This window comes from Manis pentadactyla, chromosome 15 (assembly GCF_030020395.1).
Source record: "Manis pentadactyla isolate mManPen7 chromosome 15, mManPen7.hap1, whole genome shotgun sequence".
NCBI lineage: Eukaryota > Metazoa > Chordata > Mammalia > Pholidota > Manidae > Manis > Manis pentadactyla.
Window position 1 is genome coordinate 18,915,182 of NC_080033.1, and position 23,880 is coordinate 18,939,061.

Consider the following 23,880-nt stretch of genomic DNA (forward strand, 5'->3'; position numbering starts at 1 on the left):
CTGCCTGGACACCTGTGGGGACCCGGCCCTGACCGTGGTGACTGAGAGGACACGAGGACACAGCCCCACCTGGGGGTGCTGGGGAAGCCTCAGTGGTGTCAGTGTCCCCGGCCTTGCTCCTGTACCCCTGCGGACAGGCACACAGGGATGAGGACCTCCCTGCCGGGGACGATGGCTTCTTGGAGGACTGTGGCTGATGGAGTCCTTCGCATTCTTTGAGGTCACACACAGGGCAGCCTATGCGAATGCCCCGTCTTCTCCCTGACCCTAGCTCTGACTGATCCTGTCTCTATCTGCTCCTTCCTCCTTCAGGCCTTATCTTCTGTTCTTCTAGGCCTGGGGCCCTGTCCCTTTGATCCCCAACCTGATGATCCCTGGCCTATCTCTCCCTTCCCTGCCTCCCCCAGGTGTACACAGACGGGCTGGTGTCCTTTGGGGAGCCCGTAGTCAGTTCATGCCTGAGGCGTTTTCCCTGGTGGTTGGCCAGGCCTCTGTGGCTCCTTTCTGGGCTGATAGGTCCATGCTGAATGGAGGCCATGTGTGGTTCTGGCAGAGCTGTGGGTCTCAGCTGCTACAGGTGAGAGGACAGCCAGGCTCCCATTGGCTGCACAGAGGCCCCACACACAACTGTCCATGAGGAGGCCCACAGCGGGGGGCCAAGCACAGACTGAAAGGGGCCAGTCAGCTCCAAGAGCCGCCCAAAGGCCTTGGGGCTCACATACCCAGCCCTCAGTTGGGCTAGGCAGCCTGGCCATTCTGAGCTGCAGGGCCCCGTCTCCCCCCATTTGGCCTGGAATGGTCTGGGCTGCAGCTGGGGCATCCCCAGAAGGAATCACATGGGATCCTGGTGACAGTGACCTCTTCCAGTACCACACGCTCCAGATGCCCATCCTGGACCCACAGCTCTAGGCCTCTGTCCACAGCAGGGAGCTGAGCCCCTGCATGGACAGCACGCCCAGCCCCGGGGAGGGAGGAGGCCAGAGGAAGCAGCCCCGCATTCACCTGTGGGGACAGGACGCAGCACCGGGGGTGGGGGGGCCTTAGCGCAGGCTCAGCTCCGGGACAGGGAGGCTTACGCTTTTCCCATTGCCCCTCCCACCTGGCACACCCTGCTTGTGGCCACCTGGGACTGAATTCCCTTTTGGGGGGCCCTCGGCCCCAAAGTGAGGAAGTGGGTAGGAGAGGAGGGCCTGGGCTGCAGTTCTCTGTCCCAGTCTTCATGGATGAAGGTTATGGTCGCAAGTGGGAGGCACCATGAGGGAGAGAGACAGAAACAGAGGGAAACAGTGAGAGAAAAACCAGGGAGACAGGGAGAGATGGAGAAGCAGAGGGGAAGCGCCCAGAGACAGCACGAGAGGAACGGAGAGAAGGGAAGATGCAGCCTGGGAGAGAGGCGGGGAGAGGAAGACAGTCACTGAGGAGGGCGACGCAAGACAGAGAGACAGAGGCGGAGAGGAAGGGACAGGCGGGGTGGGAGTAGGAGAAATAGAGAAATAGGGACTGAAGGAAAGCCGGAGGGAGGCTGGCTCTGGCGCTGGTGGAGGTGGGTGTGGACAGGGGCCCTGGAAAAGCCAGCCTGATAGACACACGGAGCCAGCTGACAGTGCACCGCAAGGGGATTAACGGTGTTTCCAGACCAGCCCACAATGTTCCTCACAAGGATGTCCGGTGGGCCATGAGCATGGCTAGTGGCAGGAGCCCCACAACAGCCTCGGCGGCATCACTGACCAGATGGGTGGGGGACCAGTGGGGGCTGCCCAAGTCTCAGGGAGGGGAGGAGATGGCCTGGCTGGCTCTGTCCTGAATCACACCTCAGGCAGGCATCAACAGCAGGCAGCAGAGGGACTCGTCATCCTGGAATCTAGGTCACCTGACATCCTGCATGTGGCAGATACCAGGAACATGGACATCCTGGGGTATTGGGCCTTCCTCTCCTGTGCCTTTGCGTTTCCCAATGGCTGAGTCCACAATCGTGAGGCAGCAGGGGCTCTAGCCCCAAACTGCCTGCTCCCAGGTCCACGCCCCGAGGACCAGGAGCCTGAGGCCCCAGCCTTCTCCTCCTCTGGGACCAAGGGGTCTGGGGCCCCCACCGTTCTATCCTCAGACCTAGGAGTCAGGATGCTGCATCTCTTCCTTCCTCAGGACTGGAGTCCAGGCCCCAGCCCACAGTCTTCCCAGCCCGCTCCTGCCCCTCTTTCTGGAACAGTAGTGCCTACAGCCACTGTGGGGTTGCACTGGCTGGAGGGTTGCCAGGTGGGTCAGGACACCCCTTCCCCCACCGCTGTGCCCCTCACCACCCCTCCTGACACTTGGGCCCCCAGGGCCATCTGCACACACTCTCAGGATGGCAGCTGTGGCTCCAGCCTGGCTGCTTTGTCCTGGCCCTGCTTCCTGGTGTCTGCATGGAAGTGGAGCTGGGCCAGGGAGCCCCAGTGCCAGAGGCCCAAGGGTGCTGGTGGCCCATGGCCAGGATGTCGTGGTGAGATCCCAAGGCCCAACAGGACACATGCTCGTGAGTGAGGCTAGAGGTGGAGCAGGGCTGGGCCCCCACGGAGGACAGACATAGTCAGATAAATGGGCAGTCACAGGGGTTGTCAAAGGCACCAGCAGGCAGAGAAGCAAACAGCAGACAGATAGGCAGAGAGAAAGAGGGATGGACAAGAAGACAGACCATCAGGCAGATGGACAGGAAGATAAGATAGGCAGATGAGTAGGCAGACGGACGGAGAGCATTAGGTGATGGAAAAACAGAAAGGTAGAGTGATATTGGCATGAACAGACAAGGCGGTGAGGCAGAAGTCAGGGAGGCAGATGGACAGGCAGACAAGTGGCAGGCAGCTGGTGAACCACACGGCGCACCCACCTGAGTCACAGGAGAGAGGGGCCTCCGGGGCCTGGTCCATGTCTCAGGCCTGTCCTTGGTCCTCGGTGCCGCCCTCCAGGGCCCAGCTTCTCCCCCACCCCACCTTTCTCTGTTGCATAGCCCATCCCTGGTTCCCCCTTACTGCCCTGACTCCAGCCACTGGCTGACCTCTGGCCGTAGCCTACTGACCAACCGACTCACTGCCTCTTGCCCATCCCTTTCCTTCTGGGATTTCAAGCTCCCTCTGTAATCCCTGGAGCCTGTACCCTCCTCTCCTGCTCCCTCCCCTCCCCCTCATCAGGCAAACCCCACTTCAGAAAGCTCCCTTCTATCTTGTACTCACCCCTGCTCTTAGGCAGCCGAACACCCCTGGACCAGCCTCATCCCTGTGATCATGAGCTGGGAGGGCCAGCTTCCCAACAGCCTGGTGCCTTTGCTTGCTCCCCTCCCTCGTGACCAGGGCACACCTTCTCCTGTGCCCCCGGACCCAGAGCTCCCTCACCTCACTCTCACTGTGATGATCTCACTTCCTGTTTCACTGAGAACCAGCACAGACCCTCCATGAGCTCCCCCAACTCTCCTTCAACCCCACCCAGGCGCCTCTGCCTGCCTGCCCGCTGCTGTGATGGATGATGGTCATGCCGCGGGCTAAGCTCCAACCCTGGGATTGTTCTCCATCTCACCTGCTCTTTCTCCACTGCAGCGCTTCTCAAAGCGTGGCCTGGACCAGCAGCATTAGCATCATCTGGGACTTGTGTGAGGTGGAAATCCTTGGGTCCCACCCTAGATCCCCACCTGGGTGGGGGCCAGCACGCTGTTTTAACCAGCCCTTTGGGGAGTCAGATGACACTCATGTTCGGGCCCCACCTGTCGGAGTCCACACCATCAACTTGTCCCTTTTCTCTGGGTCCCTCTCACCACATCCCAGCATTCCATCTGTCCCACCTTTGAAAGAAGCCTCATCCCGCCCAGCCCCTGCCCCTGTGGTAGAGCTTCCACAGCAGAAGCCTGCAGAAGTGCCCTCGGCTCACTGCCTCCAGTCCCTCTGTTTCCATCTGCTTGTGAACCTGCTCCAACCAGGCTTTTGTTCCCCTTCAACTTCTTGCCTCCAAAACCACCCCTGATGAGGCCCCCCAGTCCAGCACTCAATCCTGCTTGACCATCAGTGGCTTTAGACACAGCCCTCAGTTTCCAGTACCACACGTTCCAGATGCCCATCCTGGATCCGCAGCTCTAGGCCTCTGTCCACAGCAGGGAGCTGAGCCCCTGCATGGACAGCACGCCCAGCCTTTCTTCCTGCTCCCAGGAACCCATGCTGCTGGTCTCCTCCCGCCTCTCCCTCATCAGGTGGGCCTCCTCGTGGGCTGCCACCTAAACGCTGAGCGCCCAGGGCTCAGCCACCCTCCCCTCCCCCATCTTCATCCACTTCCGTGGGCATCTCTCCCCCATTTTCTGCCGTAAATACTCCCATCAGTTTCTCTTTTCCTTACCCGTAACCTGAGCCTCACCCCCTTCCTCCTGACGCAGGCATTTCTACCTCAAAGGCCTCCCACCCCTCCCACCGAGAGCCTCCCTGTCCCGGAGCTGAGCCTGCGCTAAGGCCCCCCCACCCCCGGTGCTGCGTCCTGTCCCCACAGGTGAATGCGGGGCTGCTTCCTCTGGCCTCCTCCCTCCCCGGGGCTGGGCGTGCTGTCCATGCAGGGGCTCAGCTCCCTGCTGTGGACAGAGGCCTAGAGCTGTGGGTCCAGGATGGGCATCTGGAGCGTGTGGTACTGGAAGAGGTCACTGTCACCAGGATCCCATGTGATTCCTTCTGGGGATGCCCCAGCTGCAGCCCAGACCATTCCAGGCCAAATGGGGGGAGACGGGGCCCTGCAGCTCAGAATGGCCAGGCTGCCTAGCCCAACTGAGGGCTGGGTATGTGAGCCCCAAGGCCTCTGGGCGGCTCTTGGAGCTGACTGGCCCCTTTCAGTCTGTGCTTGGCCCCCTGCTGTGGGCCTCCTCATGGACAGCTTTTGGGGGAGGGCCTCTGTGCAGCCAATGGGAGCCTGGCTGTCCTCTGTTAGGCACTGGGTACCTTTGTCCAGGCCTATCAAGTTACTGACATCCCTGTGGGCACCTGAAATGGTACTGGCCTCCCTTAGCTGGAGGAAGATGGTAAACAGGAGGGTTGGAGGTGAGTCCAAGACTACTCTGTACAGTTGCACAGGCTGTTAACTGAACAAAAACGTTTGCCCTGCTCTGGGGTGTGAGAGACACAGCTCTACAGTGTGTGTTGGGGCGGTGTGTGTTTGTGTGTGGGGGGCATTTTCTGAGGAAAACACAGCACTGGCACTCTGAGAGGGGTCATGGCCCTGACCTGGGGTGTGTGTGTGGTGTGGGGTTATAGATGGGAGATTGTCTTGAACCCAGCACTTGGTGCCAATTTCTCTCTTCCTGCTTGCTCCAGAACAATCCTGCCCTGAAAACAGCCACTGGGAGACCTGTGCCAATTTCTACAGAGCCAGCTGCCCACACGAGGGGATGCCGCTGGCCTGCCACAGCCCATGTCATGAGGGCTGCATGGATGATGCTGGCTTCCTGTCCAGTGGTGGGGCTTGCAGTTACCTGGCCTCTGTTGCTGGCCCTGGCAGGGCCATGTCCTGCCCCTAGGAGCTCGAGAGCTGAGCCCCAACTGCCATGAGCCCCAACTGCCATGTGAGCCCAAGGAAGCAGGGTGGCCACCTCACGGTAGCCCCCAGCTTGTGGAGTGGGGCCAGCATGCCCCCTGAGTGCTGGGGTCTGATACTGTGGAGTCCCCAGAGGCAGCAGCTGGGTGTCAGGTGACCCCTATCACTGCCCCTTGATGGTGCCAAAATTCACAACCCACGGGGCCTGCTGCTATGTGCTGAGCCACACCTGTCAGGCTGGCCTGGGAGCATGGGGGAGGTGCCCTGAGAGTGAAGGAGGGGGCATGCTGACTGAGGGGGGCACACTCCAGGCAGCAGGAACCCAAGGAAAAGACCCAGGAAGGCATAGGTACTTCCCTGCCCCAGGATTTGGAGCACTCAAATCAAGATGAATGGTGAGATGAAAAAGCTCTTATCTTGAGAGCATTTCTCCTTTCCTGACTTCCTTGATTAATTCTGAGACTGGGAGACACATCCCCTGCCAAGCACACACACACACACACACATACCTCCTCAGCAACCTCTCATACAATATCTGTCTTTCTCCTGATCTTTGAAACTCCCAAAGACAGGGGTGGGATCTGTTGTGGTCACTACCGTGTCCCCAGATGCCAGATATGAGGCCTTTAAAAGTGTAAATCTGATCTGATCAAACCCCTGAAGAAAGCTATCCATGGTTTCCCATTGCTCTTCGAATGAAATCTCACCTTCACACATCTTCCTAAGAGATCCTCATAAGCTGCCATTCCTCACTCACCCCGGATCTACATGTCCTACATGCCTCTCCCTCTAGCTTACTAGGCTCCAGCCCCATTGGACCCTCTGCTGTTCCTGAAACATGACAGACTCATTCCCACCTCAGGGCCTTTGCATTTGCTGTTCCCTCTGCCTGGAATGCTCTTCTGGGGAAGTTTGACTCATTCCTGTTATACAGGCATCAGCTCAAATGTCACCTCTGCAGAGAAGCTTTTCTGTTCACCATACTCAAAGTAGCCCACAGGGCTTGGCCATTCTGTTACACAACTGTTCCTCAATCTGACATTACCTTCTTTTATTTATTACTAGTTTTCTGTAAAGACCCAGACAAATATTTAGGTTTTCTGGGCCATACTCTTCCACAGCTACTCAACTTTTCTGTTACAGCACAAAAAAGTTATAGACAATAGGTAAACAAATGAGCCAGGTTACCTTAAAATATTATTATGGACACTGAAATCTGAATTTTACATAATTTTCATGGCTCACAAAATATTGTTCTTTTGATTTTTTTTCAAGCATTCAAAAATGAAAACACCATTCTGACCTGTTTTTACTCACACTTCTGACACCAAATGTGTGGGTTTTTTTCCCCTCCAACACCAACCAGCTTTCCAACTTTCCAGCTGATGTTCTATAAATCAGTTCATCTCTGACACTAATATTGGGAGTTAACAACAGACTCCACAGATTAAGGTCTCAGTCACATAGGACCATCCTCACGTCAAATGCCAGTCACAGGGCTCACAGGAGCTTAAATCCTTATAGAGCTGGGGTGTGCCACCCTCTCAGCACACGAATGTGTTCACTAACTGTGAAGCTCCCCAAACCCTGTTATTTTGGGCAGTTTTATGAGGTGCCATTTTGTAGTCATGATTAGTTTAATCACTGGCCACTGGAGATTATCTCAGTCTCCAGACCCTCTCCCTTCCCAGAAGGTTGCAGGGTGGGACTAAAATTTCCAAGCTTCTAATCAAGTCTTGGCCTTTCTAGTGACCAGCCCGCATGCTGAAACAATTTAGAAGCCACCAGTCACCAGTCCTCTCATTATCATGTAAACGATATTCATCACTCTGGAGAGTTCAAGGCTTTTAGAAGCTGTATGCCAACAAAGTCCAAATATTACTTTTAATTATACTGAGAACAAACATCAAATATTTGCCTTTTACATTACCACCTATTTTTAGCTTGTGGGCTGTAAAAACTCAGATGGCAGGCCGGATTAGGTCTACACATAGACTGTCGGCCCTGCTCTGGAACACCTCTTCCATAAGGGCAGGGATTTCTGTCTGCCTTGGTCACTGCTGTGTCACCAGCCTCTAGAATGGGACCTGGCACATAGTAGATGCTCAAAGTTGAACACACTAATGCTACAGCAAAGGGCTTCAATATATTCATTAATTCTTTCAGCAAATATTCCTGAAGGTTTGCCTTGTGTCAGTGCCAGGGAGATAGCAGAGATGGCATCTGGTCTAGGGACAGTGAATGCAGCAAACAACTTGTGTTCCTCCAGAGCTGGCCGGCCCTCCCAACAGCCACCACGAGCCTTGTGGTGCTTTGCATCTCACCTCCTGCATTGAGCCCTGCCCTGTCTGAAAGCTACCTGACACTGAGCCAGGACGGCTGCCAGTGTGACATGCTTCATGCCCAGGGGCACTGACTGTGTGCCCACCCCCGTCCAGTGTGGCTGCTCCATGGCGGACAGGGACTACCTGGCTGGGGAGGCTCTGTGGGCTGGAGGTCACTGTGAGCAGCTCTGCCACTGCGAGGTTTCCACCCACCCTGTGCACTTCCCTCGGCCCTCCTGCAGGATACACAGTGTGTGGAACCCTGAGGGGCATCTCCAGGTGCCACCTGCTCTCCCCTGGCACCTGCCAGGCATCTGGGCACTCGCACATCACCAATTTCATGGTAGAACTGTTGAGTTCTCAGGCACCCATGTATCTATCTTTGCTGAGTCCTGTGGCTTCTCTGGCCCAGGGTAAAACTGGGGAAAGAGAACAGGTCCAGCAGCCCTGTCATGCTCATCTCAGCGGTGACAATTTGGGTTAACAAGACCTCGGTTCACCTCCAGAGGGACCTCCCAGGCATGACTCAGGAAATCACAGAGCTTTGGAGGACAGGTAGCTTCTAGGAATCCAGCCCCTCACCAAAAACTACAGCCTGAAGGGAAAAAAATCATTTTCCCACCAATGCTTCCACATTGTTACCTCTATTCTGTGATTATACTCACTTTTCTGTCTATATCTCCCAGAAGTCATTCAGTTTAAAATAACAGAAACCCTTCTCAAATCAGCCTAAGAAAAACAGGAATTTATTGGTTTACATAAGTAAAAGGAAGCATACAGGTTTTTGGCTTTAGGCTTACCCAGATCCAAGTGCTCAAAAAGTGTGTCTGGAATCTGTCTCTGTTCTGGGCTCTACTTTCCTCTTCCTCTATAGTGGCTTCATGTCCAGGCACATGCTCCCCCACACTGTGAGGACAAAGATGGCAGACAGTCTAGCAAATGCCACTGGTCAAAGAGAACCTTTTTCTGACAAGGCCCAGGGCTGTCCCTCATGGGCTCAGCTTGAGTCATACGAACTAGCTGGTCGCCGACCCGCTCTGAAGCAGCCAGTGGATGGCTGGGCTGGCTCAAGCGCTGTAAGCTGGAGTGGGGCTGGGGTTGACTTCCTGTGACCTACATGGGCAGAGATGGGATGGGGGATTTCCCAAGGAAATCTGGAGGAAGGAGAAAGAAATGCTGAGCAGGATTAAACAAGAAATGTTCACTGTGAGAGGTTTGTCTTTGCTCCTTCACTTAAAAATATTTCACTTATATTTGAACACTTACCAAGTGTCAAGCAATACTGAACCAAACACACATGGTCCTGTCTTCTGAGACTTCCTTTCCTCTGTCTGCTCCCTAGGTGAACAGCTGGACCGTGACCCTCCCTGTAAGCTTGACTGGGGGCAGGCCTGTTGCATACTGGAATGGCCTCTTCTCTGTGCTGCAGTCCAACTTTGGCCAATGGCTCAGCACAGACCTCACGTGCAGCCTCACGTCACCTGCCGCAGCCCTGAGGGCCACACAGCAGCTCCAACAACGAGCCTAGTGACAATACTGAGGCCTGAGTTACTTGGGAGAAGAAAGCAAGGTTTGTGGGGATGACCGTGGGCTGCCTGTCCAGCCTGTAGCGACCAGGGGCAGATGTGTCAGCCAGGAGGCTCTTGCAGGACTCCCAGGGCCCTCTGCCCCTTGCCACAGCGAAATCAACCTGGATCCACATGGATCCAGCTGTGTCAATGCTCTGTGCGCTGCCACGGCAGTGACCGCAGCCTCTGTTCAGCTCTGCAGACGGATGCCGCCGCCTGCCAGGGGGTATCCCCCCAGGCAGGGGAGGAATTATTCCTTTTGTGGTGAGTCATGGTTGATTGGGGTGGGAGCTCATCTGCCTGTCCATTATTAGACAGAAACATTTCTGTACTCCGGAGCGTCCTGAACCTCTTCACACATTCCTAAGCCTGGTGTGGCAGGGGCTTCCAGACTCTTCCCAGGCTCCAGCTGCATGCATGCTGATTGGTTTGGAGCCTGTGTGTTACTGACTGCCATATGTGGTAACACCACCCCTGCGCTGACTCTATGACTCCTTGTGTTGTTCCCTGCCTCCCTGCCAAGTGGACTGGGTCTCCTCTTCCACCGTCAGACAGCCTGACCTGAGATGCTCACCTTTCTAATTCCCAGAGATGCCAGATAATCTCAGCAGCTGCTAATATCCACTGAGCCTCTGCACTGTCCCAGGCGTGGGGCTGAGGGGGCCATGTGCTCGTTGCTGTCACCTCCTCAGAAACACCTTGTGTGGGAGAGAAGGTCTGCTTTTATGCCCATTTTGCAGTCGAGAAAACTGAGGCTCATAAAGGTAAAGTCACCTATGCTGATAAAGGACAGAGTTGAAAATGAAGGAGGACAGACTTCAAACCAAGACTTTCTACAGAGATGGAAGACCTTTTATGATAGCAATATCCTTTAATTCTTTCTTACTTAAACTCTTTATTATGTACATTTTCAAACAAAAGTAGAATAGTTTGAATGCTCCTATATCCTTCAAACAGCTTAACAATGGCCAAGTTGTGGCCAACCTTGTTTTATCCACTCTTATGTATTTACTTTTTTGTAAACCAAATCCCAGGCATGGTGTAAGGCCCCCTATTACAACTGAAGTGCTTTAAATACTTCAGCATGATTCTTTACTAAATTAGGGCTTAAAAACAAAAAAACTGTCATGATTTGTTCACACCTAACAAAATTCTCTGACATCATGAAAACCTAGTCCACATTCAGCCCTTTCTAACTATCCCCTGCCCTGCTCCCCTGTATCACAGTTCTTGCTGGCTCCCTGGTACAGGGCATCAGAGGCCCCTGGCTGGTTTGAACATTTGGGTAGCAATTGGGCAGGGCTTCTTATTATTATTACTACTATTATTAGTATGTTTTTAACAGCCATCATTTACTGAATGCCTACTATGTGCTAGGACTCAACTAAACACTTTGGTTATAATAATGACAATAAAAAAATAATGAATAATCACAACAGCTCAAGTTATTTACCATTAATAGGTATAAAATCCATACTAGATGCTTTATTACTGTTGCTGTTAGTGTCATCTGAATGGCAGACACTCGAGTACTGACCATACGTCAGGTCCCATGCTGCTGTTGTCGGGCATCTGGGTCTGGAGAGCTCTCTCCCTGGGCACTAGGTGAAAACTCAACCTGGACTGGGGAGGATCACTGACTGACTGAGAAAGAATTCTCGAACAGGTTGGAGGAATGTAGGTAAGGAGGGAACTCATTCAAGCAAAGAGTAGCAGCTCCTCTGTGGCAGTGGCGAGCGAGGGAGAGCAGAGGGAGGAACGGGAAGCTCACTGAACTCCTGCTCAGCATAGGGCAGACCCCTTGCCAGCTCCGAAGCCAGGGTCACCAGGTATCCAGTGTTCACATGAATCTGCACCACCTGGGAACTAAGCACCCTACTACCCCTGGATTTGGGGGAGATGCAGGGGACTGGATGGAGTGAGATTATGTTCTGGAACTTCCCAAAGGCAAAGAAAGGAGATTTTGGGGCAGGCTACTAAAGAGCATGATCATACTGCTTAGTCCTGTCCGGGTCACCCAGGTGATGGGAACTTGAAAGCCCAAATCAGAGTTCTTAGTAGCCCTTCCCTACTAGTCTGAAGTAGGATGGACAGAGTGAAGACTTGTGCTTAAATTAAGTCTAGAAAATTGAATGAAATAGCAAAGTAACAAAGATGCTTACCACTGAGAAAAGGGGTTTCTTAATAACCACTCAAGAGGCTTGAAAGAGTGCAGAGACAAAACACAGTAAGTTGAGCAGCAGGAAATCTCTGTTCAAGGTAAAGTACACACCTGAAGAAAGGGGAATGCGGGCAACCTCAGCGAGGAGGCATGCTTCAAGGTTCAGGGTTCTGTCTTTTATGGATTTCAAGAATGAGGCAAAGAGCCAGGGAGTATAGTGACATGTGGTCTCATGTCTACGGTGAGAGGCATTATGTCAACATCCATATTCTGTCCTCTATATAGTCTGTAAGATAAACTTAACACAAGGAATTTATTGATCCTGTTCTTCTCCAAGTTAGTGGCTACCCTCAAGCCCCGGAAACATATTATTTAGGACTGCTCACCCTGCCTTAATGACAGGAGCAGTTGTTGGCTAATTACCATAATGTTAAGAATCTTACCTCCTAACTCTCTGGTTTTCAAAATGGAATCTTAGCCTTACGATGGATTCTCTCCTGTTCTTACTGTACTATTTATATCTCAGCGTTTTTCTTCATAGACGGGAAAAATTAATCATGATGCTTGTCCCATGTCCCTGCCCCACCTCACTGCATGCTAATAATTGTTAAAATGTATTGGGTATTTACCTTGTGTTCATGCCTAGGTAAAGCACTTTAATAATGACAATAATAATAATAATGGTTAATATATTGGGGGAATTACTATGTGTCTGTATGTGTGGAAGCATATTAAAATAATGATGATGATAATAGCTATAATAATGGCCAGTATGTATTAGGCATTTACTATGTTCCTGCACTAAGTATTTAATGATACATAATGATAACAATGGCAATACATTTTGGTCATTTACTAAGTATGTAACCCTGTCATCATTATAACAGGTACTGTTTTCTGAGCTCCCCATGTATCCGGCATTGGACCAGCATATTATAATACAATAATAATATATATAATAATATAATAATCAATATAATATAATATATAATATATGGTAATAATAATAGCTAACATATGTGGAGAGCATGCTGTGGGCCAGTTGGGTGCTAAGGGCCTCATGCACATGCTGGCACTGAAAAGGAGGAGAAGGGAAACGGAGGCTAGGAGCTGCACAGAGCTCTCCGGGGACACAGCCAGGTCTGGGCTCTGCATTTCTCTGACCCTAAACTGTGCTCTTACCCATGGACTGCACTTTCTGCTGAGGGAAGCAGGTTTCAAAGGCCGCTGCCCTCCAGGCCTGTCCTGAGCACCAGGCCCCCCTTTGTTGACTCCCAGCATCACCTTCATGCCCGTCTTCATGCCAAGCCAGCCCTTGTCCTCTGCTCTTTCTGGGTCCCTAGTTCCCCCGGATTCAGGCCAGCCTGGGCTGGGCAGGGATGTTCACCTGGCCGCTCTCCCTAGGTGGGAGGCCTGGTCTGGCTAAACGATGCACCCATGACTGCAGCTGTGACAGCTCAGGGCACTTGCACTGCAGCCCAGCTTGCTGCCCTGCTAGGGTGGGGGTGGGGGCTGTGGTCTTCAGGGCTTGCTGCCAGAGCCCCCAGGCACCTGTGTGGCCGCTGGAGACCCTCATTCCTTCACCTTTGATGAAGCCATGACCCATTCCAAGGCACCTGCTCCCACCATCTGGCTCATTCCTGTCGGCCAGATCCCATCCCTGGGGGCCTCTCCTTCAGTGTGGAATTTCTGCAGCCAATGGATGTCTCTTTTGTACTGCATGGAGATACTGGACTTGTGTGATCCTGGAACAAGGGCAATAAGTCCGAGTAAGAAGGCAGAAAGGTAAGACCAACTCTCAACCTTGTCCAGGCCAATCCCTCATCTTCCCCATGCTGCATCCACCGGTCCACCTGTCCACCCATCCATCAGTCTCCATCCTTCCATTCAATAGTCCATCCATCCCTCCATCCTTACATTCTTCTATACAATCATCCTTCAATCCATCCAACTTTCTATCCATTCATTGATCCATCCCTCCCTCTACCTCTCCATCCTTCTGTTCCTCAGTTGGTTTACCCCTCCATCAACCCATCCCTTCACTGAAAGTCCCCTGCATCAAACCATCTCCGGTGACATAGCGCACCGTTGATCCATCCATCCCTCTACCCTCCCGCCCACTCCTCCATCTATCATCTATCCTTCCATCCCTCCAGCCATCATTCATCCAATCAACAAAACCTTGCTGAGCATTGACATTGTGTCAGGCCCTGTTCTAGACTCTGGGGACACAGGAAAGAACAAAACAGACTGGCCCCTTCTCTTTTGGACTTCCATTATAATAGTGGGAGACAGTAAAAAATAGATGTGTATCAGATGGTAATGAGTGGCACAAAAACAAAACATGAAAGGAAGATTGGGAGTGTTTGTGTATGAGGTGGGAGGGTGAGGTTCTGTCTGGCTTCAAGTGGGGGACAGGTTGTCGGGGGCAGAGGGGAGCAGGTGGACTCAGAGGAGACGGACACACAGTCCAGGTGGGAAGTGACAGTGGTGGAATCAGGGAGAGGTGGTGGCTGGTGGGGTGAGGTGATGGGCTTCTGGAAATACCTCGGAGGGATCAGAGGCGGGATGAGAGGGTGCTTCCAGCATTACTTGGTTTTTGGCCTCTGCAGACTGAGGATAGAGCTGCACCTGCCTGAGGGGAGAAGGTGGGGGCAGGGCTCGGGATAAGGTGGGGGCTCAGCTTTGGATGTGCGGCGCTGGAGATGCCCCAGATCTTTCTCCCTCCCTCAGACCTGTTGTGGGGGTTGCAGAGGGGTGTGTGGGTGGCATAGGGCAGGGGCAGCAAGTGGCAGAAGGAACAGAGGCTGTGCTCCCCCACCTGCAGGGGAGCCTCCCAGTGTAGCTGGGCTCTGAGGCCCAAGCATGGCAGGAGCGGGTCTGGGGCTGCGGCAGGTGGGCACCAGCTGAAGATGCCATTCAGCTGCACCGGCACGGTTCGCATGGGGGTGTCCAGATCACCAGGGCCACCTCTGCAGCCTCTGTGGTCACTTCAGTGGCGTCCCAGAAGTGACAAGGTGCTCCCCAGCAGGGCACCCGCCCCCAGCGATGCCAACTTCAGCAACAGCAGGTAGACCCAGCACAGCTGACCTGGGTGAGTGGCTACACTGGGCCTGGGAGACCTGGGCTGGGGGCAAACAGCGGGCAAGCAGGCAGTGCCTCAAGGACAGATGGGCCAAACCAGAGGTCACTAATAGCTAATATGTGGTGCTTCTTAGTACCAGGAACCAGTGTTAAATACGTTTACAGGTGGGGAAACTGAGGGACAGAAGGGATGAGTGTTTACCCAAGTTCCCACAGTAGGAAATGGGGATTGGAACCCAGGCTGGGATGCCATAGGTGCCCCTCCATCTTCTGACAGGGACCTCACCCCTCGGCCAGCTAGGATGCCACCTGCCCCGGCTGAATAGAACTCCTCAACTCCAGAAAAAAGCCATCCCTGCTCCCCAGGAGGGCGACCCAAACCTCAACCCAGAACCAGGCTCTCCTTAGCCCTTTCTAATCCCACCTCCCAACTTCCTGCACTTGTGCCTGAATTGTCCTAATTGCTCATCATGTGCCATAATTTTTAAGTGGTCCATGGACATGATACTAATAACCCACATGGAGGGAGGGCATTAACCAGGACCAGCAGTGGTTCGAGAAGGATCCTATGGTCCATCCTTCCCCACCTCCCTGACCTGCAACCAAGGGTTTCGGGATGGTGGCTCAGTCCATCTGTCCCCTCCCCCAGGTGTGGCATGTCCAGCCAACAACTCCTATGATGTCTGCAGGCTACCCTGCCCAGCACCTGTGCGAGCCTTAACTCCTCAGCAGCCTGCACCCGCCAGCACACAGCGCTTACCCCTGGCTTGGGCGCCCTGTCCCGGAGGTGGGCGTCTGCGTGCTGTGCGCTGGCTCAGCTGCTGCCCGCAGGGATGCTACATCCTTTGGGTGCTAGGTGTTGCCCACCACCAGCTGTGACCAGACATGTGTGTGCCACAGCCCCGGCTCTGAACTGCTGCTCAAATGCCACCCTCATGCCTGTGGGCCTGTGAGCTGTGCCACCAGCACAGGGCTGACTGAGGTTGCCACTGCATGTGCTGCGGGACACTGTAGCTCTGTGGAGACCCCCACTAGCACACCTTCAGTTGGACCCACCACCCATTTCCGAATGCTGGCCACACCACAGCCCTTCACCATCTGGGTGGAGGTTGGGTGCCAGGAGCCCTGGGGTGTCACGTGAGCCCTGCAGGTGGATGTCGACATGGCAGGGTGGTGGCTGTCTTTGCTGCTGGGACCGTGTGGGGTGGTCTAGGTCAGTGTCACTCAGGGCTAGTCCTGCATGTCAGAGAACCCTGGTGACTACTGAACAGAATCACGACAGGCTGATGAAATGGCAGCCCAAGGGCATTCACTTTGGAGAGGGAGGTGCTAGGGCTCCATCACCCTTAGAACTGAGCAGAAGGTCCCTGCCCCACTCTGCTCTCCAAAAACAGAGCCTGCTCTGGCCAACTCTAACCGTGCTCCTCCTTCCCCTTGGGTGAGGTGTCCAAGGACTTCTAAAAAGTCTCCACCCGAGCCTGCACTCTTGCCAACTCCCTATAGACCATGTGCCAGGAGCCGGAATCCCTGTGTAAAGGGCTCTGAGCCCATCCCAGGGCCTCACACGAGCGGCCCCTGCTGAGCACAGTCAAGGCTCCATTGCAAGAGGTCGGGAGGCACTGAGCTGGGCCGGGCAGTGCGGGCCCGGGGGGAGAGCATTCAAAGACCAGAGCTGAGAAGAAAGGAGGCAGACACAGACACGGTGGCAGCTTCTCCTTGGAGGCCATATCCTGCCCAGGAACTCTGAGGAGTCAAACCTCCCAAACTCAAACCTGGCCTCCAGGGCACTGGAGAAGTCTGTGTGTCCAGGCAGGAGGACAGAACATGTTTCAACTAACAGTTCGGTAGCTTAAAGACATATGAGATATGGGTCTCCATTTACACTCCTGTTCTGGGTCATACAAGTGGGGGACAAAGAGCCACGGGGTCCCCTGGGGGGCTTGTCGATGCTCCAGCAGGCAATGTGGGGAAGTGCTGAAGCATGTGGTGCTGGGCCCGGAGGCCTGGGTGTGAATCCCACTATGCCATTTGTTAACTATTGACTTGGCCTAGTGATTTTCTCTGTGCCTTGGTGTCCCCATCTGTCCAATGGGGGATAATGGTACTGTAAGGGGAAAAAGGTGGAGTGTTTTCCCCTCTACTTACTGTTCCCTGCTCACGCAGAACACTTCTGTCACCGAATGTGTGGGTTTTTCACGCCAAGCAGTCCTCCAGTTCTCCGGGACACCAGCTGGATGTCCTCCGATTCAATTCTGACACTATCTGCCTGGAGTTAGCATCATACCTCACAGGTTCAGGGCTCACCCCCACACTATTCCCCCCACTTCAATGCCAACCTCAAGTAGTGGGGTCCCCATGTTACCCACACTTCTGTCTGACTTGGCTATAAACAGGGGGTTCCCACACCCCCCTCCTCAACATTGATAAGTGTCTATCGCGGCTCACAGACCTCACAAGCACATCTCCCAGTTTATTAACAAAGCACCTACAGAAGCTACAGATGAACAGCCAGGTGAGAGGTTCATAGGGTGAGGTCCAGAAGGCTCCCAAACGCAGGAGCTTCTGTCCCTGTGGAGTTGGGGTGCATCACCCTTCCAGCACGTGGGTGTGGTCACCAACCTGAAAGACCGCCAAATCCCATAGTTCAGGGATTTTTATGGCAGTTTCGTTGCACAGGCATGATCGATCATTAACTCAGTCTCTAGTCCCTCTCTGCTCCCCAGAGAATAGGAGGTGGGACTAAAGCTCCAAGCTTCTAATTGTATCTGGGTCTTCCCGGTGACCAGCCCCCATCCAGGAGCCTGCCAAGTGGGCCTCATTAGAACGAAAGACAATCCTATCACCCAGGGAATTCCAAGGGATTTAGGCTCCGTGTACCAGCAACTGAGGTCAAGGACTACACAGAACAAAAGATGCCCCTAGCACCCCCACCACTAAGGAAATTACAAGAGTTTTAGGAGCTATGTGCCAGGAACTGGGGGCAGAGACTAAATACATATTTCTTAATATGTCACAGGTACCAACCTGTATGTGAGGATTAAGAGGTACAAATTCCTGAGGACAGACATTTAGTCAGCACATTAAGGTGTTTGATAAATAAAACATGTAACTGCAAAGCCAAACCAGCTTTCTAGCAGTGCCTTGGCCTCCCCCAGCCCCTGGCAGGCAGAAGGAAGATGCTGTCTTCTAAAATCCTAAGTCAGGTCACATAGGTCCCATCTTAAAGCCCTCCTAAGGCTCCATCTCACCCCGAGTAAAACTGTGGGCAATGTGACCACACAAAACTGGCCTGTCAGCTCCCTGCTTTCCTCTCCTGCGACTCGCCCCTCAATCTGCTTCAGCCACACTGACCTCCCTGCTGCTCTTCCAGCACCCCAGGCAGGCTCCCACCTCAGGGCCTTTACACAGCTGCTCCCTCTGGCTGAAACACTCTTCCTTCATGTTCACAAAGCAGATGCACTCGTATTCTTTAAGTATCCGCTCAAACGCCACCTCCTCTGAGAAGCCCTCCACCATGAAAGAAGCCGTCCCTCCCTGGCTCTTTCTGGTATGACCCCACTTTCTTTCCTTCAGAGTATTTGTCAGTATCTTAAATCATCCTGTTAATCACTTCTTTGTTGCCTGTCTTCCTCCTGACAGAATAGGAGTTCTCCAAGGCAAGGACAGTGACTTTGTTTATTTTGTTTGAAAGACAGACAAAAATCCCTGGGAGAAAAACAATAAACTAATATATAAGTAAACATCTCGTTTTTCAGAAAGCAACACAGTTTTGCTCTGGAGTAAAATTAAGCAGGGGAGGAGGCAAGAGAATGCAGCGGGGCTGTTATGCTTTAAGACAGGAAAGCAGGAAGGCGCTGGGCAGACACCTGAAGGGGGCGGGAGCGGGAGTCCTGTGACACGGGAGGGACGAGCAGCCAGGCCGAGGGAGCAGCCAGCGGAGAGGTTTAGAGGATGCAATGGTGCCCAGCGTGTGGCCGGAGCAGAGTGAGGGGAGATGAGTGGGAAGGGATGCGGACACGGAGGTGACGGAGGCCAGTTTTATAGGGCTGCACAGGACTCCGGGTTTTATCTGAGGTGTCTAAGGGGCCACCAAAAGGTTTTGAGCAAGGGAGGGGCAGGATCTGATTTGTGGTTTTAAGGGACTCGTTGGATGCCGTGTGGAGAGTGGATCCCAGGAGCAGAAGCAGGGCCCTGGTTCTGTGTTCTAGCAGAACGGGTCCCGGGCCGCCCGTCCCTGCCCCTGGCTGGGGGCTTGCTCGGGGCCTTCTTCATGTCCTTGGCCATCACAGTCCACATGGCTTCTCACCTCTCTGTGGCCTTTCACAGATCTGGTGTCCTCTGAGTGACAGTGCCTGAGGTCTACATCAGCGCCCTGTGTGGCCTTTGTGGGGACTTTCACACGTTCCCTGGGGGTGACTTCTGTGGCTCCAGTAGCATGTGGCTTTCTAATGCCCACAGTTCAACCACAGCCCTAGGGCCTCTGTGCCTACCAGACCGGGCAGCCCTGCAGTGGCCCATCTGTGGATGGCTGGGTGCCCACGGTGGCCCTACTGGGCCTGCCCTGAGGACACAGAGCCTTGGGTCCACATGGAGAACCATGTCCACCACCGGTGTGCCACAGGGGACTGGCAGGAGAGTTTGTGTGCCGTGCTGGGGAGCTACATCCAGGAACGCCAGTGACGAGGCCTCCTTGTGCAGCCCCGGGGACACCTGGTGGCCTGTGGTGAGGGGCCACAGTGTTGTCAGGTGAGGGTCTTTCTCATCCTGACCTCACCAGCTGACCCTGAGGACCTTCCCTGCTTATGGTGCGCCAGTGATAATGACAGCTGACACTGAGGGCTATCGAATCAGTCAGGATAGGCTAGGCTAGGCTTCAGTAACAAACTAACCTGACCTCTCCATGGCCCAACACGGCCAAGGGTTATCCTCTGCCCTACAAATTCCACAGAGCTCTCCAGCGCACCATTCAAGTTCACTTCCATCTGTGACACCACCCTGCTACTGTGCACCCCTGCTCTTCAATCCTTTACTGTGGGGGTCACAGTGAGCTCATAGCACCTTGGCCAGAACTAATCACGGCCCTGCCTATCTGCAAGGGGGGCTGCAATGGGGACGCACCAGAGCATTTGGCAGCATTTAGTGCCATAGGCACTAGCTCATCAAATCCCTGTAACAATCTTCCCAGGGAAGTGCTACTATTACTACTGTTTCATGGATGAGGAAACCGAGGCACAGGGAAGTTACGTAACTTGTGCAAGGCCACTCAGAGAGGCAGCAGGAGGCACACTGCTACGACTGCTCCTGGCTCACGGACGACACGTGGCCCTTGCTTGAGCGGCCCTGGGGTGCTCGTGTGGACTGACCTGCCCTCTCTTCTGAGCCCACCTGCTGCCCTGCCCTGTTACACTTCTGGATCCTAATGTGTGTAATCCCCACAACCTCCAGGCGGTTTCTTGCTGCTCCTCAGGGCTCGGAAACTGAAACGCCAGTGGGGCCAGGCAAGCAAATGGCCAGCATGGGCTGAGGAGTCAGGCAAAAATGTGGTGGCGTGACCTGCCTCTGGGGACCAGCACTGCTCCCCCAGGTGGTTCCTGCCGAGAGTGAGCGCGGGCACAGGGGAGCCAGATAGCCTCATTTCGAATCCCATCTCTGTCCCTCGGAAGTTGTGTTACCTCAGACAAGTCACTTAACTTCTTCTTGTCTGTAAGAGGGGCTGATGGGAGTCCCTATCTCAGGGAATCGTTGGGAGGTTTAAACAAGATGGCATGTGAAACGCGGACTCCTGGTGACTGTTCAATGGCAGATAGTTCTTTTCATTGGTGAGATGATGATGCCCTTGCAGTTTCTGGCTCACTCAGTTTTCTTCAGTGAATTCAGGAAGAAAATATTAAGAATTATAAGAGATAACACCTAGGAGAAGCATAGAGCAGGGCTGAAGCAGTGTGATCTGAGACCATCCTCATCACTGTCACGCCCCTCACTGCCGTTGCCACCACCACCACCACACTGCCTCCTGACAGTGCCACCCCCTTCCCTCTTTGCCCTCTGAACTTCCCTCTGCTCCCTGGGCCCTCTTCTGGTTGGAAACATTCCAGAATAATAATGTTTGGCTGATTATTGACCCCAAGTTGTCTTTCCTCAGAGCTGGCCTGCCCTCCCCACAGCCAGTGTGAGCTCGAGGCTCCTTGGGGCCCAGTTTCCTGTGCCAAGCCTGCCCTGCTCTACATTATGCCAGGACAGCTGCCAGCATGGCATGGCCTTCGTGTCCAGCCCCCTGTCCAGGGTGGCTGCTCCATGGAGACAGGTCCCGCCTGGCCAGGTAGCCCTTCTGGACTGGAGAGCTTGTGAGCGATTCTGCCGCTGTGAGGCACCCAGCCACACCACGGACTGCTCCCCTCCTCCTGTGGGCCTGGGCAGAAGTGGGAGACCCTGAGGGGCATCCTTGGTTGTCACCCACTCTCCCCTGGCACCTCACATTGCTACCTTTGATGGGAGGGCTGTGGAGTTCCCAGGCACCTGCACGTCTGGCTTTGCTGAGTCCTGTGGCTCCTCTGGCTCGTTGCCCTTTTTTGAGGTGGAACCTGGGAAGGAGAACAGGACCATCACCAAGATGTCTATCCAGGAGAATGGGACCCAGATTTGTCCACAGAAACAACCTTGACCCGGCTGAGGTAAGCACTCATTGGCCTCTAGAAACACTTGCACTGATTGAAGCTAAAAGAGATGCTTTGGCTCAAACTAACGAAAAACCACATGACATATCCCAGTGAAAGGGCAGTGGTTCTGGGTCCACAGAATATCTCTGTATGTCAGTTTGGTTGTTCTTGATTACAAATTAGAACAAAACAGGGAACCATATTAAAGCTTACTCAAGCAAGTCAAATGATTAGATTACATAACTGAAAATTCCAGAGGGAGATGAGACAAGGTTTGATCAGGGTGCAGACTTTGCTTCTCACCATTTCTTTCGGTCTGTGGTTCTCTGTGGTGTTAGCTTTGTCCTCAGGCGGGCTTGTCTTGTGGTGACAAAATGACTGCAGTTTCCAGCCCTCATGTGTGCATTCCCACTCTCCGAAGCAAAACCCCAATCTTTGCTTCCCTTAACTCCTAAACCAAATTCCTGTACTTCACTTTGATGGGACCCCACTGACACAGTCTTCATGACACAGAGATTGTCTTAAGCAGATCTGGTCCTGGCCTCAGGAGCTGTAGGAGGGAGATTCCCCCAACCCTCGCAGCTGCTCACTGCAGAGAGAAGGGTAAATGGGAGCCCACCCCAGTGGGCACACATTCCCAAACCAGTATTTCTTGTTGCAACAATCTTCAAAGAATGTGAATGCTCTGGAAAGCCTTGCTCTGAGACCTGAGACTTTTGTCAGTAACCCACAGGGGTGGATGTTTTTTCCCTGCCTGAGGGCCCCTGCCTACAAGAGTTCCATTGTTGGTTGTTGGAAAACACACAGGCCCTGCCCCTCCCACTCCCCCCTTCCAGGAAGGGAACCAGCTTTCAGAATTAGTCACACTGTCAGCATCCCACACAAAAACCCCATTGAATCCAAAGGGCAGCTCTGCAGGGTGAGTGCTATTCTTATCCCCAACACACAGATGGGGAAATTGAGGCCCAGGAAGGGAGACTTGCTTGCCTGAGGTCACACAGCAAGAGAGGGTGGAGCTAGGCTTCCTGGCTCTGATTTCCTTCCCTCTCCACCCGTGTACCTACTGTGTGCCCCCAAAATGTGATCTGCTTAAGGAGAGTGAGGTACCAGATTCGTCTGTTATGGGGCCTGGGATATAGTAACTCTCAAGACTGGTTTCATTCATTCACTCAACAAATATTTCCAGAGCATCTACTATGTACCAGATCTTGTGCTCAGTGCTGGGGACAGAGGGAATGGAATAGCCAAGGTCCCCCCTCTCCTGGAGCTGACAGTCCAGAGAAGAGAGAGACAATAAATATAACCAATAAACGTATAACTATACAGCATGTCAGCAGGTGATAGGGGCTAATGCTACAGAAAAAAATAGAGAGAATGGGGGGGGCAGATGTTTTCAGCAGGGAGATACTGTTGTAAATCAAGTGGCCAAGGAGTGCCTCAACAAGGAGGTGATGTTTGAGCATAGCCCAAAGAAAGGAGATGAGGTAGGGACTCATGTGCCCAGCTGTGAGAAGGATGAGTCCAGTGGAGGCCATGGCAATGATTCTGGGAATCTTGTTTGTGGCGTAGGAGAGCTAGGGAGAGGCTTTTATTGAGACATACAGTGAGAGAATAGAGCTCCTGGCGTGAGCCAGGAGGGGACAGGAGAGCTGTACGTTGTCCAGGGGATTTACAGGCGGTTGAGAGATAAAGAGCTAGGAGTGCAGACCCACCAGATGGTCTCTAAATGTTTATCTTTAAAGAGACACTAAGTTTCTTATCAGTCTTCCGGACTATTTTGCAGAGTTAACATAAGAAATTTACTGCTTTGATCTTTTCTCAGAGTAGCAGTTTCTTGGTTTGGGAGAATATCAGTCAAGGCTGCTTGTTTTGCCTTCAAGGTGAGCTGAGTTATTGACTTGATTAGGGCTGGAGGAGGAAAAGCAGCATCTGGGTAAAGTTAAAGGTAAACTGGGCCTTTTAGCAGGCTCAAGGAGATTTTACAATAGCCTCATTTAATTGACACAAACAAGACATGGGTCATGCTGAGGTATTTTCTTATCTGGGGGATGTTCAAACATTCCAGGCTAAGTTACTCCTGGCTTTCAAGTTTTAACTAATCTCACTGAAGAATGCTTATATTCCTAGTTTGATATTTTACTTTAGAGAATTCATGTAACTCTGTCTTTGCTTAATTGTTTAATATGGAGTTTTGGTAGGGGTCTTCTTCCAGAGACCCTCACCCTACTCTGACTACACCCACAGTCCCTGTCTCAGCAAGTGCAAGTGTCTGGCAGTGGAGAAGGGTACCTAGTGTGTCAGAGAGACAGGAGGGGGGCCGGCAGGGCTGGGGCTGTGTGAGCGAGTGAGGGGTTGAGGGTGGGGAGATGATAAGGGCAGAGAGGTGATGGGGACCACATAGAGGAGTGACTTATGAGTCATGGGTCATGGTGAGGACTTTGCTTTTACCAGGAGTGAGATGCATCCAGGGGATGGCTCTGAGCCAGGGGTCCCTAACCTCACCCAGACCCTCAGGCTGTGGGTGGGGAATAGGGAATAGACTGCAGGGGGGCAGG

The 23,880-nt window shown here is 53.3% G+C and overlaps 1 long non-coding RNA gene across 1 annotated transcript; it reads right to left on the minus strand.

The window, feature by feature from the left end:
- Positions 1–8,615: 8,615 nt before the first annotated feature.
- On the minus strand, positions 8,616–21,981 carry LOC118934012 (uncharacterized). Its single transcript, XR_005033305.2, has 3 exons — positions 21,629–21,981; positions 21,153–21,250; positions 8,616–9,010 (listed from the first exon to the last, which is right to left on the minus strand). It is a non-coding gene; the product is annotated as an uncharacterized LOC118934012 (long non-coding RNA).
- Between the last annotated feature and the right edge of the window lie 1,899 nt (positions 21,982–23,880).